Here is an 18,470-nt window from a genome sequence, read left to right as displayed (position 1 = left end):
TTCACCTGTGGTCATACTGATTAACACCACAAGTTGGCTCATCAGATGTATTATTTACACAATTTTAAGCCTCTATAGAGACCAACAAAAATTGCCATTGCAGACTATATTTCAGGTCGTCAAGGCGGGAATTGGTTAAAGTTTTCAACTAGCAATAATCACGCCTCGGTTTGACCTCATAGGCTACGATACTGCCACTGCGAAGGGATAAAGGGGCTGATTTGCAGAGGGATGGTATAAAACATCTGCACAACCCTGTGCTAGGGTTTGTCAATCATAATGGCACCCCAAAGTAAGTAAAACCTGTTATGTTAAGGTGGTTAAACTGTAACTCGTCGTGTTTGCTCATTAATAGTCAGGTCAATTTAACTGAGATAGAAAAAAATTGATGTTTATATGGGATAAACAGATGTGGTTTAATATTTTAAGTGATTGTACTTAGTTTTGTAGGTGGGGCTAATTATTTCAATGTCGCCCCATTGACTATGCTTTGGATAACACCGGAAAGTAATTTGGCATGAATACTTTAGTGTTGTAGTGTTAAGAGATTCACTTGTGGTCATACTGATTAACACCACAAGTTGGCTCATCAGATGTATTATTTACACAATTTTAAGCCTCTATAGAGACCAACAAAAATTGCCATTGCCGACTATATTTCAGGTCGTCAAGGCGGGAATTGGTTAAAGTTTTCAACTAGCAATAATCACGCCTCGGTTTGACCTCATAGGCTACGATACTGCCACTGCGAAGGGATAAAGAGGCTGATTTGCAGAGGGATGGTATAAAACATCTGCACAACCCTGTGCTAGGGTTTGTCAGTGCATATTGGGACCCCAGAGTAAGTGAAACCAGTTATGTTAAGGTGGTTATACTGTTACCCGTCGTGTTTGCTCATTAGTAGTCAGGTCAATTTAACTGAGATAGAAAAAAATTGATGTTTAAATGGGATAAACAGATGATGTTTAATATTTTAAGTGATTGTACTTAGTTTGGTAGGTGTGGCTAAATATTTCAATGTCACCCCAGTGACTATGCTTTGGATAACACCGGAAAGTAATTTGACGTGAGTACTTCGGGTTGTATTGTTAAGAGATTCACCTGTGGTCATACTGATTAACACCACAAGTTGGAATAATCAGATGTATTATTTACACAATTTTAAGCCTCTATAGAGACCAACAAAAATTGCCATTGCCGACTATATTTCAGGTCGTCAAGGCGGGAATTGGTGTAAGTTTTCAACTAGCAATAATCACGCCTCGGTTTGACCTCATAGGCTACGATACTGCCACTGCGAAGGGATAAAGGGGCTGATTTGCAGAGGGATGGTATAAAACATCTGCACAACCCTGTGCTAGGGTTTGTCAGTCGTATTGGCACCCCAAAGTAAGTAAAACCTGTTATGTTAAGGTGGTTATACTGTTACCCGTCGTGTTTGCTCATTAGTAGTCAGGTCAATTTAACTGAGATAGAAAGAAATTGATGTTTCAATGGGATTAACAGATGATGTTTAATATTTTAAGTGATTGTACTTAGTTTGGTAGGTGTGGCTAAATATTTCAATGTCACCCCAGTGACTATGCTTTGGATAACACCGGAAAGTAATTTGACGTGAGTACTTCGGGTTGTATTGTTAAGAGATTCACCTGTGGTCATACTGATTAACACCACAAGTTGGCTCATCAGATGTATTATTTACACAATTTTAAGCCTCTATAGAGACCAACAAAAATTGCCATTGGCGACTATATTTCAGGTCGTCAAGGCGGGAATTGGTTAAAGTTTTCAACTAGCAATAATCACGCCTCGGTTTGACCTCATAGGCTACGATACTGCCACTGCGAGGGATAGAGGATTGGCAGAGGGATGGTATAAAACATCTGCACAACCCTGTGCTAGGGTTTGTCAGTCGTATTGGCACCCCAAAGTAAGTAAAACCTGTTATGTTAAGGTGGTTAAACTGTTACTCGTCGTGTTTGCTCATTAATAGTCAGGTCAATTTAACTGAGATAGAAAAAAATTGATGTTTATATGGGATAAACAGATGTGGTTTAATATTTTAAGTGATTGTACTTAGTTTTGTAGGTGGGGCTAATTATTTCAATGTCGCCCCAGTGACTTTGCTTTGGATAACACCTGAAAGTAATTTGGCGTGAGTACTTTAGTAGTGTATTGTTAAGAGATTCACTTGTGGTCATACTGATTAATACCACAAGTTGGCTCATAAGATGTATTATTTACACAATTTTAAGCCTCTATAGAGACCAACAAAAATTGCCATTGCCGACTATATTTCAGGTCATCAAGGCGGGAATTGGTTAAAGTTTTCAACTAGCAATAATCACGCCTCGGTTTGACCTCATAGGCTACGATACTGCCACTGCGAAAGGATAAAGAGGCTGATTTGCAGAGGGATGGTATAAAACATCTGCACAACCCTGTGCTAGGGTTTGTCAGTGCATATTGGGACCCCAGAGTAAGTGAAACCAGTTATGTTAAGGTGGTTATACTGTTACCCGTCGTGTTTGCTCATTAGTAGTCAGGTCAATTTAACTGAGAAAGAAAAAAATTGATGTTTAAATGGGATAAGCAGATGATGTTTAATATATTAAGTGATTGTACTTAGTTTGGTAGGCGGGGCTAATTATTTCAATGTCGCCCCAGTGACTATGCTTTGGAAAACACCGGAGAGTAGTAAAATGAGTACTTTAGTAGTGTATTGTTAAGAGATTCACTTGTGGTCATACTGATTAACACCACAAGTTGGCTCATCAGATGTATTATTTACACAATTTTAAGCCTCTATAGAGACCAACAAAAATTGCCATTGCCGACTATATTTCAGGTCGTCAAGGCGGGAATTGGTTAAAGTTTTCAACTAGCAATAATCACGCCTCGGTTTGACCTCATAGGCTACGATACTGCCACTGCGAAGGGATAAAAGGGCTGATTTGCAGAGGGATGGTATAAAACATCTGCACAACCCTGTGTTAGTGTTTGTCAGTCGTATTGGCACCCCAAAGTAAGTAAAACCTGTTATGTTAAGGTGGTTAAACTGTTACTCGTCGTGTTTGCTCATTAATAGTCAGGTCAATTTAACTGAGATAGAAAAAAATTGATGTTTAAATTGGATAAACAGATGATGTTTAATATTTTAAGTGATTGTACTTAGTTTGGTAGGCGGGGCTAATTATTTCAATGTCGCCCCAGTGACTATGCTTTGGAAAACACCGGAGAGTAGTAAAATGAGTACTTTAGTAGTGTATTGTTAAGAGATTCACTTGTGGTCATACTGATTAACACCACAAGTTGGCTCATCAGCTGTATTATTTACACAATTTTAAGCCTCTATAGAGACCAACAAAAATTGCCATTGCCGACTATATTTCAGGTCGGCAAGGCGGGAATTGGTTAAAGTTTTCAACTAGCAATAATCACGCCTCGGTATGACCTCATAGGCTACGATACTGCCACTGCTAAGGGATAAAGAGGCTGATTTGCAGAGGGATGGTATAAAACATCTGCACAACCCTGTGCTAGGGTTTGTCAGTGCATATTGGGACCCCAGAGTAAGTGAAACCAGTTATGTTAAGGTGGTTATACTGTTACCCGTCATGTTTGCTCATTAATAGTCAGGTCAATTTAACTAAGATAGAAAAAAATTGATGTTTAAATGGGATAAACAGATGATGTTTAATATTTTAAGTGATTGTATTTAGTTTGGTAGGTGGGGCTAATTATTTCAATGTCGCCCCAGTGACTATGCTTTGGAAAACACCGGAGAGTAATTTGGCATGAGTACTTTAGTAGTGTATTGTTAAGAGATTCACTTGTGGTCATACTGATTAACAACACAAGCTGGCTCATAAGATGTATTATTTACACAATTTTAAGCCTCTATAGAGACCAACAAAAATTGCCATTGCCGACTATATTTCAGGTCGGCAAGGCGGGAATTGGTTAAAGTTTTCAACTAGCAATAATCACGCCTCGGTTTGACCTCATAGGCTACGATATTGCCACTGCGAAGGGATAAAGAGGCTGATTTGCAGAGGGATGGTATAAAACATCTGCACAACCCTGTGCTAGGGTTTGTCAGTGCATATTGGGACCCCAGAGTAAGTGAAACCAGTTATGTTAAGGTGGTTATACTGTTACCCGTCGTGTTTGCTCATTAATAGTCAGGTCAATTTAACTGAGATAGAAAAAAATTGATGTTTAAATTGGATAAACAGATGATGTTTAATATTTTAAGTGATTGTACTTAGTTTGGTAGGTGGGGCTAATTATTTCAATGTCGCCCCAGTGACTATGCTTTGGAAAACACCGGAGAGTAATTTGGCATGAGTACTTTAGTAGTGTATTGTTAAGAGATTCACTTGTGGTCATACTGATAAACAACACAAGTTGGCTCATAAGATGTATTATTTACACAATTTTAAGCCTCTATAGAGACCAACAAAAATTGCCATTGCCGACTATATTTCAGGTCGTCAAGGCGGGAATTGGTTAAAGTTTTCAACTAGCAATAATCACGCCTCGGTTTGACCTCATAGGCTACGATACTGCCACTGCAAAGATAAAGAGGCTGATTTGCAGAGGGATGGTATAAAACATCTGCACAACCCTGTGCTAGGGTTTGTCAGTGCATAGTGGGACCCCAGAGTAAGTGAAACCAGTTATGTTAAGGTGGTTATACTGTTACCCGTCGTGTTTGCTCATTAGTAGTCAGGTCAATTTAACTGAGATAGAAAAAAATTGATGTTTAAATGGGATAAACAGATGATGTTTAATATTTTAAGTGATTGTATTTAGTTTGGTAGGTGGGGCTAAATATTTCAATGTCGCCCCATTGACTATGTTTTGGATAACACCGGAAAGTAATTTGGCATGAATACTTTAGTGTTGTAGTGTTAAGAGATTCACTTGTGGTCATACTGATTAACACCACAAGTTGGCTCATCAGATGTATTATTTACACAATTCTAAGCCTCTATAGAGACCAACAAAAATTGCCATTGCCGACTATATTTCAGGACGTCAAGGCGGGAATTGGTTAAAGTTTTCAACTAGCAATAATCACGCCTCGGTTTGACATCATAGGCTACGATACTGCCACTGCGAAGGGATAAAGGGGCTGATTTGCAGAGGGATGGTATAAAACATCTGCAAAACCCTGTGCTAGGGTTTGTCAGTCGTATTGGCACCCCAAAGTAAGTAAAACCTGTTATGTTAAGGTGGTTAAACTGTTACTCGTCGTGTTTGCTCATTAATAGTCAGGTCAATTTAACTGAGATAGAAAAAAATTGATGTTTATATGGGATAAACAGATGATGTTTAATATTTTAAGTGATTGTACTTAGTTTTGTAGGTGGGGCTAATTATTTCAATGTCGCCCCATTGACTATGCTTTGGATAACACCGGGAAGTAATTTGGCATGAGTACTTTAGTATTGTATTGTTAAGAGATTCACTTGTGGTCATACTGATTAACACCACAAGTTGGCTCATCAGATGTATTATTTACACAATTTTAAGCCTCTATAGAGACCAACAAAAATTGCCATTGCCGACTATATTTCAGGTCGGCAAGGCGGGAATTAGTTAAAGTTTTCAACTAGCAATAATCACGCCTCGGTATGACCTCATAGGCTACGATACTGCCACTGCGAAGGGATAAAGAGGCTGATTTGCAGAGGGATGGTATAAAACATCTGCACAACCCTGTGCTAGGGTTTGTCAGTGCATATTGGGACCCCAGAGTAAGTGAAACCAGTTATGTTAAGGTGGTTATACTGTTACCCGTCGTGTTTGCTCATTAATAGTCAGGTCAATTTAACTGAGATAGAAAAAAATTGATGTTTAAATTGGATAAACAGATGATGTTTAATATTTTAAGTGATTGTACTTAGTTTGGTAGGTGGGGCTAATTATTTCAATGTCGCCCCAGTGACTATGCTTTGGATAACACCGGAAAGTAATTTGACGTGAGTACTTCGGATTGTATTGTTAAGAGATTCACCTGTGGTCATACTGATTAACACCACAAGTTGGCTCATCAGATGTATTATTTACACAATTTTAAGCCTCTATAGAGACCAACAAAAATTGCCATTGCAGACTATATTTCAGGTCGTCAAGGCGGGAATTGGTTAAAGTTTTCAACTAGCAATAATCACGCCTCGGTTTGACCTCATAGGCTACGATACTGCCACTGCGAAGGGATAAAGAGGCTGATTTGCAGAGGGATGGTATAAAACATCTGCACAACCCTGTGCTAGGGTTTGTCAGTGCATATTGGGACCCCAGAGTAAGTGAAACCAGTTATGGTAAGGTGGTTATACTGTTACCCGTCGTGTTTGCTCATTAGTAGTCAGGTCAATTTAACTGAGATAGAAAAAAATTGATGTTTATATGGGATAAACAGATGATGTTTAATATTTTAAGTGATTGTACTTAGTTTGGTAGGTGTGGCTAAATATTTCAATGTCACCCCAGTGACTATGCTTTGGATAACACCGGAAAGTAATTTGACGTGAGTACTTCGGGTTGTATTGTTAAGAGATTCACCTGTGGTCATACTGATTAACACCACAAGTTGGCTCATCAGATGTATTATTTACACAATTTTAAGCCTCTATAGAGACCAACAAAAATTGCCATTGCAGACTATATTTCAGGTCGTCAAGGCGGGAATTGGTTAAAGTTTTCAACTAGCAATAATCACGCCTCGGTTTGACCTCATAGGCTACGATACTGCCACTGCGAAGGGATAAATGGGCTGATTTGCAGAGGAATGGTATAAAACATCTGCACAACCCTGTGCTAGGGTTTGTCAGTCATATTGGCACCCCAAAGTAAGTAAAACCTGTTATGTTAAGGTGGTTAAACTGTAACTCGTCGTGTTTGCTCATTAATAGTCAGGTCAATTTAACTGAGATAGAAAAAAATTGATGTTTATATGGGATAAACAGATGTGGTTTAATATTTTAAGTGATTGTACTTAGTTTTGTAGGTGGGGCTAATTATTTCAATGTCGCCCCATTGACTATGCTTTGGATAACACCGGGAAGTAATTTGGCATGAGTACTTTAGTGTTGTAGTGTGAAGAGATTCACTTGTGGTCATACTGATTAACACCACAAGTTGGCTCATCAGATGTATTATTTACACAATTTTAAGCCTCTATAGAGACCAACAAAAATTGCCATTGCCGACTATATTTCAGGTCGTCAAGGCGGGAATTGGTTAAAGTTTTCAACTAGCAATAATCACGCCTCGGTTTGACCTCATAGGCTACGATACTGCCACTGCAAAGGGATAAAGAGGCTGATTTGCAGAGGGATGGTATAAAACATCTGCACAACCCTGTGCTAGGGTTTGTCAGTGCATATTGGGACCCCAGAGTAAGTGAAACCAGTTATGGTAAGGTGGTTATACTGTTACCCGTCGTGTTTGCTCATTAGTAGTCAGGTCAATTTAACTGAGATAGAAAAAAATTGATGTTTAAATGGGAAAAACAGATGATGTTTAATATTTTAAGTGATTGTACTTAGTTTGGTAGGTGTGGCTAAATATTTCAATGTCACCCCAGTGACTATGCTTTGGATAACACCGGAAAGTAATTTGACGTGAGTACTTCGGGTTGTATTGTTAAGAGATTCACCTGTGGTCATACTGATTAACACCACAAGTTGGCTCATCAGATGTATTATTTACACAATTTTAAGCCTCTATAGAGACCAACAAAAATTGCCATTGCCGACTATATTTCAGGTCATCAAGGCGGGAATTGGTTAAAGTTTTCAACTAGCAATAATCACGCCTCGGTTTGACCTCATAGGCTACGATACTGCCACTGCGAAGGGATAAAGGGGCTGATTTGCAGAGGGATGGTATAAAACATCTGCACAACCCTGTGCTAGGGTTTGTCAGTCGTATTGGCACCCCAAAGTAAGTAAAACCTGTTATGTTAAGGTGGTTATACTGTTACCCATCGTGTTTGCTCATTAGTAGTCAGGTCAATTTAACTGAGATAGAAAGAAATTGATGTTTCAATGGGATTAACAGATGATGTTTAATATTTTAAGTGATTGTACTTAGTTTGGTAGGTGTGGCTAAATATTTCAATGTCACCCCAGTGACTATGCTTTGGATAACACCGGAAAGTAATTTGACGTGAGTACTTCGGGTTGTATTGTTAAGAGATTCACCTGTGGTCACACTGATTAACACCACAAGTTGGCTCATCAGATGTATTATTTACACAATTTTAAGCCTCTATAGAGACCAACAAAAATTGCCATTGCCGACTATATTTCAGGCCGTCAAGGCGGGAATTGGTTAAAGTTTTCAACTAGCAATAATCACGCCTCGGTTTGACCTCATAGGCTACGATACTGCCACTGCGAAGGGATAAAGAGGCTGATTTGCAGAGGGATGGTATAAAACATCTGCACAACCCTGTGCTAGGGTTTGTCAGTGCATATTGGGACCCCAGAGTAAGTGAAACCAGTTATGTTAAGGTGGTTATACTGTTACCCGTCGTGTTTGCTCATTAGTAGTCAGGTCAATTTAACTGAGAAAGAAAAAAATTGATGTTTAAATGGGATAAGCAGATGATGTTTAATATATTAAGTGATTGTACTTAGTTTGGTAGGTGGGGCTAATTATTTCAATGTCGCCCCATTGACTATGCTTTGGATAACACCGGAAAGTAAGTTGGCATAAGTACTTTAGTGTTGTAGTGTTAAGAGATTCACTTGTGGTCATACTGATTAACACCACAAGTTGGCTCATCGGATGTATTATTTACACAATTTTAAGCCTCTATAGAGACCAACAAAAATTGCCATTGCCGACTATATTTCAGGTCGTCAAGGCGGGAATTGGTGTAAGTTTTCAACTAGCAATAATCACGCCTCGGTTTGACCTCATACGCTACGATACCGCCACTGCGAAGGGATAAAGAGGCTGATTTGCAGAGGGATGGTATAAAACATCTGCACAACCCTGTGCTAGGGTTTGTCAGTCGTATTGGCACCCCAAAGTAAGTAAAACCTGTTATGTTAAGGTGGTAAAACTGTTACTGGTCGTGTTTGCTCATTAATAGTCAGGTCAATGTAACTGAGATAGAAAAAAATTGATGTTTATATGGGATAAACAGATGTGGTTTAATATTTTAAGTGATTGTACTTAGTTTTGTAGGTGGGGCTAATTATTTCAATGTCGCCCCATTGACTATGCTTTGGATAACACGGGGAAGTAATTTGGCATGAGTACTTTAGTAGTGTATTGTTAAGAGATTCACTTGTGGTCATACTGATTAACACCACAAGTTGGCTCATCAGATGTATTATTTACACGATTTTAAGCCTCTATAGAGACCAACAAAAATTGCCATTGCCGACTATATTTCAGGTCGTCAAGGCGGGAATTGGTTAAAGTTTTCAACTAGCAATAATCACGCCTCGGTATGACCTCATAGGCTACGATACTGCCACTGCGAAGGGATAAAGAGGCTGATTTGCAGAGGGATGGTATAAAACATCTGCACAACCCTGTGCTAGGGTTTGTCAGTGCATATTGGGACCCCAGAGTAAGTGAAACCAGTTATGTTAAGGTGGTTATACTGTTACCCGTCCTGTTTGCTCATTAATAGTCAGGTCAATTTAACTGAGATAGAAAAAAGTTGATGTTTAAATTGGATAAACAGATGATGTTTAATATTTTAAGTGATTGTACTTAGTTTGGTAGGTGGGGCTAATTATTTCAATGTCGCCCCAGTGACTATGCTTTGGAAAACACCGGAGAGTAATTTGGCATGAGTACTTTAGTAGTGTATTGTTAAGAGATTCACTTGTGGTCATACTGATTAACAACACAAGTTGGCTCATAAGATGTATTATTTACACAATTTTAAGCCTCTATAGAGACCAACAAAAATTGCCATTGCCGACTATATTTCAGGTCGTCAAGGCGGGAATTGGTTAAAGTTTTCAACTAGCAATAATCACGCCTCGGTTTGACCTCATAGGCTACGATACTGCCACTGCGAAGGGATAAAGAGGCTGATTTGCAGAGGGATGGTATAAAACATCTGCACAACCCTGTGCTAGGGTTTGTCAGTCGTATTGGCACCCCAAAGTAAGTAAAACATGTTATGTTAAGGTGGTAAAACTGTTACTGGTCGTGTTTGCTCATTAATAGTCAGGTCAATGTAACTGAGATAGAAAAAAATTGATGTTTAAATGGGATAAACAGATGATGTTTAATATTTTAAGTGATTGTACTTAGCTTTGTAGGTGGGGCTAATTATTTCAATGTCGCCCCAGTGACTTTGCTTTGTATAACACCGGAAAGTAATTTAGCGTGAGTACTTTAGTAGTGTATTGTTAAGAGATTCACTTGGGTTCATAGTGATTAACACCACAAGTTGGTTCATCAGATGTATTATTTACACAATTTTAAGCCTCTATAGAGACCAACAAAAATTGCCATTGCCGACTATATTTCAGGTCGTCAAGGCGGGAATTGGTTAAAGTTTTCAACTAGCAATAATCACGCCTCGGTTTGACCTCATAGGCTACGATACTGATTTGCAGAGGGATGGTATAAAACATCTGCACAACCCTGTGCTAGGGTTTGTCAGTGCATATTGGGACCCCAGAGTAAGTGAAACCAGTTATGTTAAGGTGGTTATACTGTTACCCATCGTGTTTGCTCATTAATAGTCAGGTCAATTTAACTGAGATAGAAAAAAATTGATGTTTAAATTGGATAAACAGATGATGTTTAATATTTTAAGTGATTGTACTTAGTTTGGTAGGTGGGGCTAATTATTTCAATGTCGCCCCAGTGACTATGCTTTGGATAACACCGGAAAGTAATTTGACGTGAGTACTTCGGATTGTATTGTTAAGAGATTCACCTGTGGTCATACTGATTAACACCACAAGTTGGCTCATCAGATGTATTATTTACACAATTTTAAGCCTCTATAGAGACCAACAAAAATTGCCATTGCAGACTATATTTCAGGTCGTCAAGGCGGGAATTGGTTAAAGTTTTCAACTAGCAATAATCACGCCTCGGTTTGACCTCATAGGCTACGATACTGCCACTGCGAAGGAATAAAGGGGCTGATTTGCAGAGGGATGGTATAAAACATCTGCACAACCCTGTGCTAGGGTTTGTCAATCATATTGGCACCCCAAAGTAAGTAAAACCTGTTATGTTAAGGTGGTTAAACTGTAACTCGTCGTGTTTGCTCATTAATAGTCAGGTCAATTTAACTGAGATAGAAAAAAATTGATGTTTATATGGGATAAACAGATGTGGTTTAATATTTTAAGTGATTGTACTTAGTTTTGTAGGTGGGGCTAATTATTTCAATGTCGCCCCATTGACTATGCTTTGGATAACACCGGAAAGTAATTTGGCATGAATACTTTAGTGTTGTAGTGTTAAGAGATTCACTTGTGGTCATACTGATTAACACCACAAGTTGGCTCATCAGATGTATTATTTACACAATTTTAAGCCTCTATAGAGACCAACAAAAATTGCCATTGCCGACTATATTTCAGGTCGTCAAGGCGGGAATTGGTTAAAGTTTTCAACTAGCAATAATCACGCCTCGGTTTGACCTCATAGGCTACGATACTGCCACTGCGAAGGGATAAAGAGGCTGATTTGCAGAGGGATGGTATAAAACATCTGCACAACCCTGTGCTAGGGTTTGTCAGTGCATATTGGGACCCCAGAGTAAGTGAAACCAGTTATGTTAAGGTGGTTATACTGTTACCCGTCGTGTTTGCTCATTAGTAGTCAGGTCAATTTAACTGAGATAGAAAAAAATTGATGTTTAAATGGGATAAACAGATGATGTTTAATATTTTAAGTGATTGTACTTAGTTTGGTAGGTGTGGCTAAATATTTCAATGTCACCCCAGTGACTATGCTTTGGATAACACCGGAAAGTAATTTGACGTGAGTACTTCGGGTTGTATTGTTAAGAGATTCACCTGTGGTCATACTGATTAACACCACAAGTTGGAATAATCAGATGTATTATTCACACAATTTTAAGCCTCTATAGAGACCAACAAAAATTGCCATTGCCGACTATATTTCAGGTCGTCAAGGCGGGAATTGGTTAAAGTTTTCAACTAGAAATAATCACGCCTCGGTTTGACCTCATAGGCTACGATACTGCCACTGCGAAGGGATAAAGGGGCTGATTTGCAGAGGGATGGTATAAAACATCTGCACAACCCTGTGCTAGGGTTTGTCAGTCGTATTGGCACCCCAAAGTAAGTAAAACCTGTTATGTTAAGGTGGTTAAACTGTAACTCGTCGTGTTTGCTCATTAATAGTCAGGTCAATTTAACTGAGATAGAAAAAAATTGATGTTTATATGGGATAAACAGATGTGGTTTAATATTTTAAGTGATTGTACTTAGTTTTGTAGGTGGGGCTAATTATTTCAATGTCGCCCCATTGACTATGCTTTGGATAACACCGGGAAGTAATTTGGCATGAGTACTTTAGTGTTGTAGTGTTAAGAGATTCACTTGTGGTCATACTGATTAACACCACAAGTTGGCTCATCAGATGTATTATTTACACAATTTTAAGCCTCTATAGAGACCAACAAAAATTGCCATTGCCGACTATATTTCAGGTCGTCAAGGCGGGAATTGGTTAAAGTTTTCAACTAGCAATAATCACGCCTCGGTTTGACCTCATAGGCTACGATACTGCCACTGCGAAGGGATAAAGAGGCTGATTTGCAGAGGGATGGTATAAAACATCTGCACAACCCTGTGCTAGGGTTTGTCAGTGCATATTGGGACCCCAGAGTAAGTGAAACCAGTTATGGTAAGGTGGTTATACTGTTACCCGTCGTGTTTGCTCATTAGTAGTCAGGTCAATTTAACTGAGATAGAAAAAAATTGATGTTTAAATGGGAAAAACAGATGATGTTTAATATTTTAAGTGATTGTACTTAGTTTGGTAGGTGTGGCTAAATATTTCAATGTCACCCCAGTGACTATGCTTTGGATAACACCGGAAAGTAATTTGACGTGAGTACTTCGGGTTGTATTGTTAAGAGATTCACCTGTGGTCATACTGATTAACACCACAAGTTGGCTCATCAGATGTATTATTTACACAATTTTAAGCCTCTATAGAGACCAACAAAAATTGCCATTGCCGACTATATTTCAGGTCATCAAGGCGGGAATTGGTTAAAGTTTTCAACTAGCAATAATCACGCCTCGGTTTGACCTCATAGGCTACGATACTGCCACTGCGAAGGGATAAAGGGGCTGATTTGCAGAGGGATGGTATAAAACATCTGCACAACCCTGTGCTAGGGTTTGTCAGTCGTATTGGCACCCCAAAGTAAGTAAAACCTGTTATGTTAAGGTGGTTATACTGTTACCCATCGTGTTTGCTCATTAGTAGTCAGGTCAATTTAACTGAGATAGAAAGAAATTGATGTTTCAATGGGATTAATAGATGATGTTTAATATTTTAAGTGATTGTACTTAGTTTGGTAGGTGTGGCTAAATATTTCAATGTCACCCCAGTGACTATGCTTTGGATAACACCGGAAAGTAATTTGACGTGAGTACTTCGGGTTGTATTGTTAAGAGATTCACCTGTGGTCATACTGATTAACACCACAAGTTGGCTCATCAGATGTATTATTTACACAATTTTAAGCCTCTATAGAGACCAACAAAAATTGCCATTGCCGACTACATTTCAGGTCGTCAAGGCGGGAATTGGTTAAAGTTTTCAACTAGCAATAATCACGCCTCGGTTTGACCTCATAGGCTACGATACTGCCACTGCGAAGGGATAAAGAGGCTGATTTGCAGAGGGATGGTATAAAACATCTGCACAACCCTGTGCTAGGGTTTGTCAGTGCATATTGGGACCCCAGAGTAAGTGAAACCAGTTATGTTAAGGTGGTTATACTGTTACCCGTCGTGTTTGCTCATTAGTAGTCAGGTCAATTTAACTGAGAAAGAAAAAAATTGATGTTTAAATGGGATAAGCAGATGATGTTTAATATATTAAGTGATTGTACTTAGTTTGGTAGGTGGGGCTAATTATTTCAATGTCGCCCCATTGACTATGCTTTGGATAACACCGGAAAGTAAGTTGGCATAAGTACTTTAGTGTTGTAGTGTTAAGAGATTCACTTGTGGTCATACTGATTAACACCACAAGTTGGCTCATCGGATGTATTATTTACACAATTTTAAGCCTCTATAGAGACCAACAAAAATTGCCATTGCCGACTATATTTCAGGTCGTCAAGGCGGGAATTGGTGTAAGTTTTCAACTAGCAATAATCACGCCTCGGTTTGACCTCATACGCTACGATACCGCCACTGCGAAGGGATAAAGAGGCTGATTTGCAGAGGGATGGTATAAAACATCTGCACAACCCTGTGCTAGGGTTTGTCAGTCGTATTGGCACCCCAAAGTAAGTAAAACCTGTTATGTTAAGGTGGTAAAACTGTTACTGGTCGTGTTTGCTCATTAATAGTCAGGTCAATGTAACTGAGATAGAAAAAAATTGATGTTTAAATGGGATAAACAGATGATGTTTAATATTTTAAGTGATTGTACTTAGCTTTGTAGGTGGGGCTAATTATTTCAATGTCGCCCCAGTGACTTTGCTTTGTATAACACCGGAAAGTAATTTAGCGTGAGTACTTTAGTAGTGTATTGTTAAGAGATTCACTTGGGGTCATAGTGATTAACACCACAAGTTGGTTCATCAGATGTATTATTTACACAATTTTAAGCCTCTATAGAGACCAACAAAAATTGCCATTGCCGACTATATTTCAGGTCGTCAAGGCGGGAATTGGTTAAAGTTTTCAACTAGCAATAATCACGCCTTGGTTTGACCTCATAGGCAACGATACTGCCACTGCGAAGGGATAAAGAGGCTGATTTGCAGAGGGATGGTATAAAACATCTGCACAACCCTGTGCTAGGGTTTGTCAGTGCATATTGGGACCCCAGAGTAAGTGAAACCAGTTATGTTAAGGTGGTTATACTGTTACCCGTCGTGTTTGCTCATTAATAGTCAGGTCAATTTAACTGAGATAGAAAAAAATTGATGTTTAAATGGGATAAGCAGATGATGTTTAATATTTTAAGTGATTGTACTTAGTTTGGTAGGTGGGGCTAATTATTTCAATGTCGCCCCATTGACTATGCTTTGGATAACACCGGAAAGTAATTTGGCATGAATACTTTAGTGTTGTAGTGTTAAGAGATTCACTTGTGGTCATACTGATTAACACCACAAGTTGGCTCATCAGATGTATTATTTACACAATTTTAAGCCTCTATAGAGACCAACAAAAATTGCCATTGCCGACTATATTTCAGGTCGTCAAGGCGGGAATTGGTTAAAGTTTTCAACTAGCAATAATCACGCCTCGGTTTGACCTCATAGGCTACGATACTGATTTGCAGAGGGATGGTATAAAACATCTGCACAACCCTGTGCTAGGGTTTGTCAGTGCATATTGGGACCCCAGAGTAAGTGAAACCAGTTATGTTAAGGTGGTTATACTGTTACCCATCGTGTTTGCTCATTAATAGTCAGGTCAATTTAACTGAGATAGAAAAAAATTGATGTTTAAATTGGATAAACAGATGATGTTTAATATTTTAAGTGATTGTACTTAGTTTGGTAGGTGGGGCTAATTATTTCAATGTCGCCCCAGTGACTATGCTTTGGATAACACCGGAAAGTAATTTGACGTGAGTACTTCGGATTGTATTGTTAAGAGATTCACCTGTGGTCATACTGATTAACACCACAAGTTGGCTCATCAGATGTATTATTTACACAATTTTAAGCCTCTATAGAGACCAACAAAAATTGCCATTGCAGACTATATTTCAGGTCGTCAAGGCGGGAATTGGTTAAAGTTTTCAACTAGCAATAATCACGCCTCGGTTTGACCTCATAGGCTACGATACTGCCACTGCGAAGGGATAAAGGGGCTGATTTGCAGAGGGATGGTATAAAACATCTGCACAACCCTGTGCTAGGGTTTGTCAATCATATTGGCACCCCAAAGTAAGTAAAACCTGTTATGTTAAGGTGGTTAAACTGTAACTCGTCGTGTTTGCTCATTAATAGTCAGGTCAATTTAACTGAGATAGAAAAAAATTGATGTTTATATGGGATAAACAGATGTGGTTTAATATTTTAAGTGATTGTACTTAGTTTTGTAGGTGGGGCTAATTATTTCAATGTCGCCCCATTGACTATGCTTTGGATAACACCGGAAAGTAATTTGGCATGAATACTTTAGTGTTGTAGTGTTAAGAGATTCACTTGTGGTCATACTGATTAACACCACAAGTTGGCTCATCAGATGTATTATTTACACAATTTTAAGCCTCTATAGAGACCAACAAAAATTGCCATTGCCGACTATATTTCAGGTCGTCAAGGCGGGAATTGGTTAAAGTTTTCAACTAGCAATAATCACGCCTCGGTTTGACCTCATAGGCTACGATACTGCCACTGCGAAGGGATAAAGAGGCTGATTTGCAGAGGGATGGTATAAAACATCTGCACAACCCTGTGCTAGGGTTTGTCAGTGCATATTGGGACCCCAGAGTAAGTGAAACCAGTTATGTTAAGGTGGTTATACTGTTACCCGTCGTGTTTGCTCATTAGTAGTCAGGTCAATTTAACTGAGATAGAAAAAAATTGATGTTTAAATGGGATAAACAGATGATGTTTAATATTTTAAGTGATTGTACTTAGTTTGGTAGGTGTGGCTAAATATTTCAATGTCACCCCAGTGACTATGCTTTGGATAACACCGGAAAGTAATTTGACATGAGTACTTCGGGTTGTATTGTTAAGAGATTCACCTGTGGTCATACTGATTAACACCACAAGTTGGAATAATCAGATGTATTATTTACACAATTTTAAGCCTCTATAGAGACCAACAAAAATTGCCATTGCCGACTATATTTCAGGTCGTCAAGGCGGGAATTGGTGTAAGTTTTCAACTAGCAATAATCACGCCTCGGTTTGACCTCATAGGCTACGATACTGCCACTGCGAAGGGATAAAGGGGCTGATTTGCAGAGGGATGGTATAAAACATCTGCACAACCCTGTGCTAGGGTTTGTCAGTCGTATTGGCACCCCAAAGTAAGTAAAACCTGTTATGTTAAGGTGGTTATACTGTTACCCGTCGTGTTTGCTCATTAGTAGTCAGGTCAATTTAACTGAGATAGAAAGAAATTGATGTTTCAATGGGATTAACAGATGATGTTTAATATTTTAAGTGATTGTACTTAGTTTGGTAGGTGTGGCTAAATATTTCAATGTCACCCCAGTGACTATGCTTTGGATAACACCGGAAAGTAATTTGACGTGAGTACTTCGGGTTGTATTGTTAAGAGATTCACCTGTGGTCATACTGATTAACACCACAAGTTGGCTCATCAGATGTATTATTTACACAATTTTAAGCCTCTATAGAGACCAACAAAAATTGCCATTGCCGACTATATTTCAGGTCGTCAAGGCGGGAATTGGTTAAAGTTTTCAACTAGCAATAATCACGCCTCGGTTTGACCTCATAGGCTACGATACTGCCACTGCGAGGGATAGAGGATTGGCAGAGGGATGGTATAAAACATCTGCACAACCCTGTGCTAGGGTTTGTCAGTCGTATTGGCACCCCAAAGTAAGTAAAACCTGTTATGTTAAGGTGGTTAAACTGTTACTCGTCGTGTTTGCTCATTAATAGTCAGGTCAATTTAACTGAGATAGAAAAAAATTGATGTTTATATGGGATAAACAGATGTGGTTTAATATTTTAAGTGATTGTACTTAGTTTTGTAGGTGGGGCTAATTATTTCAATGTCGCCCCAGTGACTTTGCTTTGGATAACACCTGAAAGTAATTTGGCGTGAGTACTTTAGTAGTGTATTGTTAAGAGATTCACTTGTGGTCATACTGATTAATACCACAAGTTGGCTCATAAGATGTATTATTTACACAATTTTAAGCCTCTATAGAGACCAACAAAAATTGCCATTGCCGACTATATTTCAGGTCATCAAGGCGGGAATTGGTTAAAGTTTTCAACTAGCAATAATCACGCCTCGGTTTGACCTCATAGGCTACGATACTGCCACTGCGAAAGGATAAAGAGGCTGATTTGCAGAGGGATGGTATAAAACATCTGCACAACCCTGTGCTAGGGTTTGTCAGTGCATATTGGGACCCCAGAGTAAGTGAAACCAGTTATGTTAAGGTGGTTATACTGTTACCCGTCGTGTTTGCTCATTAGTAGTCAGGTCAATTTAACTGAGAAAGAAAAAAATTGATGTTTAAATGGGATAAGCAGATGATGTTTAATATATTAAGTGATTGTACTTAGTTTG

At 38.8% G+C, this 18,470-nt stretch overlaps 34 non-coding genes across 34 annotated transcripts; all 34 read right to left on the bottom strand.

Moving 5' to 3' along the window:
* Positions 1 to 69: 69 nt before the first annotated feature.
* On the bottom strand, positions 70 to 209 carry LOC133955958 (U4 spliceosomal RNA). Its single transcript, XR_009921002.1, has one exon. It is a non-coding gene; the product is annotated as a U4 spliceosomal RNA (small nuclear RNA).
* A 408-nt stretch (positions 210 to 617) lies between these two features.
* Positions 618 to 757, bottom strand: LOC133955866 (U4 spliceosomal RNA). Its single transcript, XR_009920915.1, has one exon. It is a non-coding gene; the product is annotated as a U4 spliceosomal RNA (small nuclear RNA).
* Positions 758 to 1,166: 409 nt separating this feature from the next.
* On the bottom strand, positions 1,167 to 1,306 carry LOC133955927 (U4 spliceosomal RNA). Its single transcript, XR_009920973.1, has one exon. It is a non-coding gene; the product is annotated as a U4 spliceosomal RNA (small nuclear RNA).
* A 407-nt stretch (positions 1,307 to 1,713) lies between these two features.
* On the bottom strand, positions 1,714 to 1,852 carry LOC133955979 (U4 spliceosomal RNA). Its single transcript, XR_009921021.1, has one exon. It is a non-coding gene; the product is annotated as a U4 spliceosomal RNA (small nuclear RNA).
* Positions 1,853 to 2,255: 403 nt separating this feature from the next.
* Positions 2,256 to 2,395, bottom strand: LOC133956033 (U4 spliceosomal RNA). The gene has a single exon (XR_009921070.1). It is a non-coding gene; the product is annotated as a U4 spliceosomal RNA (small nuclear RNA).
* Positions 2,396 to 2,802: 407 nt separating this feature from the next.
* On the bottom strand, positions 2,803 to 2,942 carry LOC133955864 (U4 spliceosomal RNA). The gene has a single exon (XR_009920913.1). It is a non-coding gene; the product is annotated as a U4 spliceosomal RNA (small nuclear RNA).
* A 406-nt stretch (positions 2,943 to 3,348) lies between these two features.
* LOC133956035 (U4 spliceosomal RNA) lies at positions 3,349 to 3,488 on the bottom strand. The gene has a single exon (XR_009921072.1). It is a non-coding gene; the product is annotated as a U4 spliceosomal RNA (small nuclear RNA).
* Positions 3,489 to 3,897: 409 nt separating this feature from the next.
* LOC133955912 (U4 spliceosomal RNA) lies at positions 3,898 to 4,037 on the bottom strand. The gene has a single exon (XR_009920959.1). It is a non-coding gene; the product is annotated as a U4 spliceosomal RNA (small nuclear RNA).
* A 409-nt stretch (positions 4,038 to 4,446) lies between these two features.
* Positions 4,447 to 4,584, bottom strand: LOC133955951 (U4 spliceosomal RNA). Its single transcript, XR_009920996.1, has one exon. It is a non-coding gene; the product is annotated as a U4 spliceosomal RNA (small nuclear RNA).
* Positions 4,585 to 4,993: 409 nt separating this feature from the next.
* Positions 4,994 to 5,133, bottom strand: LOC133955983 (U4 spliceosomal RNA). The gene has a single exon (XR_009921025.1). It is a non-coding gene; the product is annotated as a U4 spliceosomal RNA (small nuclear RNA).
* Positions 5,134 to 5,541: 408 nt separating this feature from the next.
* Positions 5,542 to 5,681, bottom strand: LOC133956025 (U4 spliceosomal RNA). Its single transcript, XR_009921063.1, has one exon. It is a non-coding gene; the product is annotated as a U4 spliceosomal RNA (small nuclear RNA).
* Positions 5,682 to 6,089: 408 nt separating this feature from the next.
* Positions 6,090 to 6,229, bottom strand: LOC133955957 (U4 spliceosomal RNA). The gene has a single exon (XR_009921001.1). It is a non-coding gene; the product is annotated as a U4 spliceosomal RNA (small nuclear RNA).
* Positions 6,230 to 6,637: 408 nt separating this feature from the next.
* On the bottom strand, positions 6,638 to 6,777 carry LOC133955956 (U4 spliceosomal RNA). Its single transcript, XR_009921000.1, has one exon. It is a non-coding gene; the product is annotated as a U4 spliceosomal RNA (small nuclear RNA).
* Positions 6,778 to 7,185: 408 nt separating this feature from the next.
* Positions 7,186 to 7,325, bottom strand: LOC133956038 (U4 spliceosomal RNA). Its single transcript, XR_009921075.1, has one exon. It is a non-coding gene; the product is annotated as a U4 spliceosomal RNA (small nuclear RNA).
* A 408-nt stretch (positions 7,326 to 7,733) lies between these two features.
* Positions 7,734 to 7,873, bottom strand: LOC133955930 (U4 spliceosomal RNA). Its single transcript, XR_009920976.1, has one exon. It is a non-coding gene; the product is annotated as a U4 spliceosomal RNA (small nuclear RNA).
* Positions 7,874 to 8,280: 407 nt separating this feature from the next.
* LOC133955940 (U4 spliceosomal RNA) lies at positions 8,281 to 8,420 on the bottom strand. Its single transcript, XR_009920985.1, has one exon. It is a non-coding gene; the product is annotated as a U4 spliceosomal RNA (small nuclear RNA).
* A 409-nt stretch (positions 8,421 to 8,829) lies between these two features.
* LOC133955993 (U4 spliceosomal RNA) lies at positions 8,830 to 8,969 on the bottom strand. The gene has a single exon (XR_009921034.1). It is a non-coding gene; the product is annotated as a U4 spliceosomal RNA (small nuclear RNA).
* A 408-nt stretch (positions 8,970 to 9,377) lies between these two features.
* Positions 9,378 to 9,517, bottom strand: LOC133955910 (U4 spliceosomal RNA). The gene has a single exon (XR_009920957.1). It is a non-coding gene; the product is annotated as a U4 spliceosomal RNA (small nuclear RNA).
* Positions 9,518 to 9,926: 409 nt separating this feature from the next.
* On the bottom strand, positions 9,927 to 10,066 carry LOC133955863 (U4 spliceosomal RNA). Its single transcript, XR_009920912.1, has one exon. It is a non-coding gene; the product is annotated as a U4 spliceosomal RNA (small nuclear RNA).
* Positions 10,067 to 10,474: 408 nt separating this feature from the next.
* LOC133956003 (U4 spliceosomal RNA) lies at positions 10,475 to 10,613 on the bottom strand. The gene has a single exon (XR_009921043.1). It is a non-coding gene; the product is annotated as a U4 spliceosomal RNA (small nuclear RNA).
* Positions 10,614 to 10,997: 384 nt separating this feature from the next.
* Positions 10,998 to 11,137, bottom strand: LOC133955976 (U4 spliceosomal RNA). Its single transcript, XR_009921018.1, has one exon. It is a non-coding gene; the product is annotated as a U4 spliceosomal RNA (small nuclear RNA).
* A 408-nt stretch (positions 11,138 to 11,545) lies between these two features.
* LOC133955862 (U4 spliceosomal RNA) lies at positions 11,546 to 11,685 on the bottom strand. Its single transcript, XR_009920911.1, has one exon. It is a non-coding gene; the product is annotated as a U4 spliceosomal RNA (small nuclear RNA).
* Positions 11,686 to 12,094: 409 nt separating this feature from the next.
* LOC133955966 (U4 spliceosomal RNA) lies at positions 12,095 to 12,234 on the bottom strand. Its single transcript, XR_009921009.1, has one exon. It is a non-coding gene; the product is annotated as a U4 spliceosomal RNA (small nuclear RNA).
* Positions 12,235 to 12,642: 408 nt separating this feature from the next.
* Positions 12,643 to 12,782, bottom strand: LOC133955861 (U4 spliceosomal RNA). Its single transcript, XR_009920909.1, has one exon. It is a non-coding gene; the product is annotated as a U4 spliceosomal RNA (small nuclear RNA).
* A 408-nt stretch (positions 12,783 to 13,190) lies between these two features.
* Positions 13,191 to 13,330, bottom strand: LOC133955929 (U4 spliceosomal RNA). The gene has a single exon (XR_009920975.1). It is a non-coding gene; the product is annotated as a U4 spliceosomal RNA (small nuclear RNA).
* A 407-nt stretch (positions 13,331 to 13,737) lies between these two features.
* Positions 13,738 to 13,877, bottom strand: LOC133956039 (U4 spliceosomal RNA). Its single transcript, XR_009921076.1, has one exon. It is a non-coding gene; the product is annotated as a U4 spliceosomal RNA (small nuclear RNA).
* Positions 13,878 to 14,286: 409 nt separating this feature from the next.
* LOC133955992 (U4 spliceosomal RNA) lies at positions 14,287 to 14,426 on the bottom strand. Its single transcript, XR_009921033.1, has one exon. It is a non-coding gene; the product is annotated as a U4 spliceosomal RNA (small nuclear RNA).
* A 408-nt stretch (positions 14,427 to 14,834) lies between these two features.
* LOC133955945 (U4 spliceosomal RNA) lies at positions 14,835 to 14,974 on the bottom strand. Its single transcript, XR_009920990.1, has one exon. It is a non-coding gene; the product is annotated as a U4 spliceosomal RNA (small nuclear RNA).
* A 409-nt stretch (positions 14,975 to 15,383) lies between these two features.
* Positions 15,384 to 15,522, bottom strand: LOC133956001 (U4 spliceosomal RNA). Its single transcript, XR_009921042.1, has one exon. It is a non-coding gene; the product is annotated as a U4 spliceosomal RNA (small nuclear RNA).
* A 384-nt stretch (positions 15,523 to 15,906) lies between these two features.
* Positions 15,907 to 16,046, bottom strand: LOC133955955 (U4 spliceosomal RNA). The gene has a single exon (XR_009920999.1). It is a non-coding gene; the product is annotated as a U4 spliceosomal RNA (small nuclear RNA).
* A 408-nt stretch (positions 16,047 to 16,454) lies between these two features.
* Positions 16,455 to 16,594, bottom strand: LOC133956041 (U4 spliceosomal RNA). The gene has a single exon (XR_009921078.1). It is a non-coding gene; the product is annotated as a U4 spliceosomal RNA (small nuclear RNA).
* Positions 16,595 to 17,003: 409 nt separating this feature from the next.
* On the bottom strand, positions 17,004 to 17,143 carry LOC133955926 (U4 spliceosomal RNA). Its single transcript, XR_009920972.1, has one exon. It is a non-coding gene; the product is annotated as a U4 spliceosomal RNA (small nuclear RNA).
* A 407-nt stretch (positions 17,144 to 17,550) lies between these two features.
* On the bottom strand, positions 17,551 to 17,689 carry LOC133955974 (U4 spliceosomal RNA). Its single transcript, XR_009921016.1, has one exon. It is a non-coding gene; the product is annotated as a U4 spliceosomal RNA (small nuclear RNA).
* A 403-nt stretch (positions 17,690 to 18,092) lies between these two features.
* LOC133956032 (U4 spliceosomal RNA) lies at positions 18,093 to 18,232 on the bottom strand. Its single transcript, XR_009921069.1, has one exon. It is a non-coding gene; the product is annotated as a U4 spliceosomal RNA (small nuclear RNA).
* Positions 18,233 to 18,470: the final 238 nt, after the last annotated feature.

This window comes from Platichthys flesus, chromosome 6 (assembly GCF_949316205.1).
Source record: "Platichthys flesus chromosome 6, fPlaFle2.1, whole genome shotgun sequence".
Taxonomy (NCBI): domain Eukaryota; kingdom Metazoa; phylum Chordata; class Actinopteri; order Pleuronectiformes; family Pleuronectidae; genus Platichthys; species Platichthys flesus.
The sequence above is the reverse complement of the archived record's forward strand: the minus strand, read 5'-3'. Positions and strand labels throughout refer to the sequence as shown.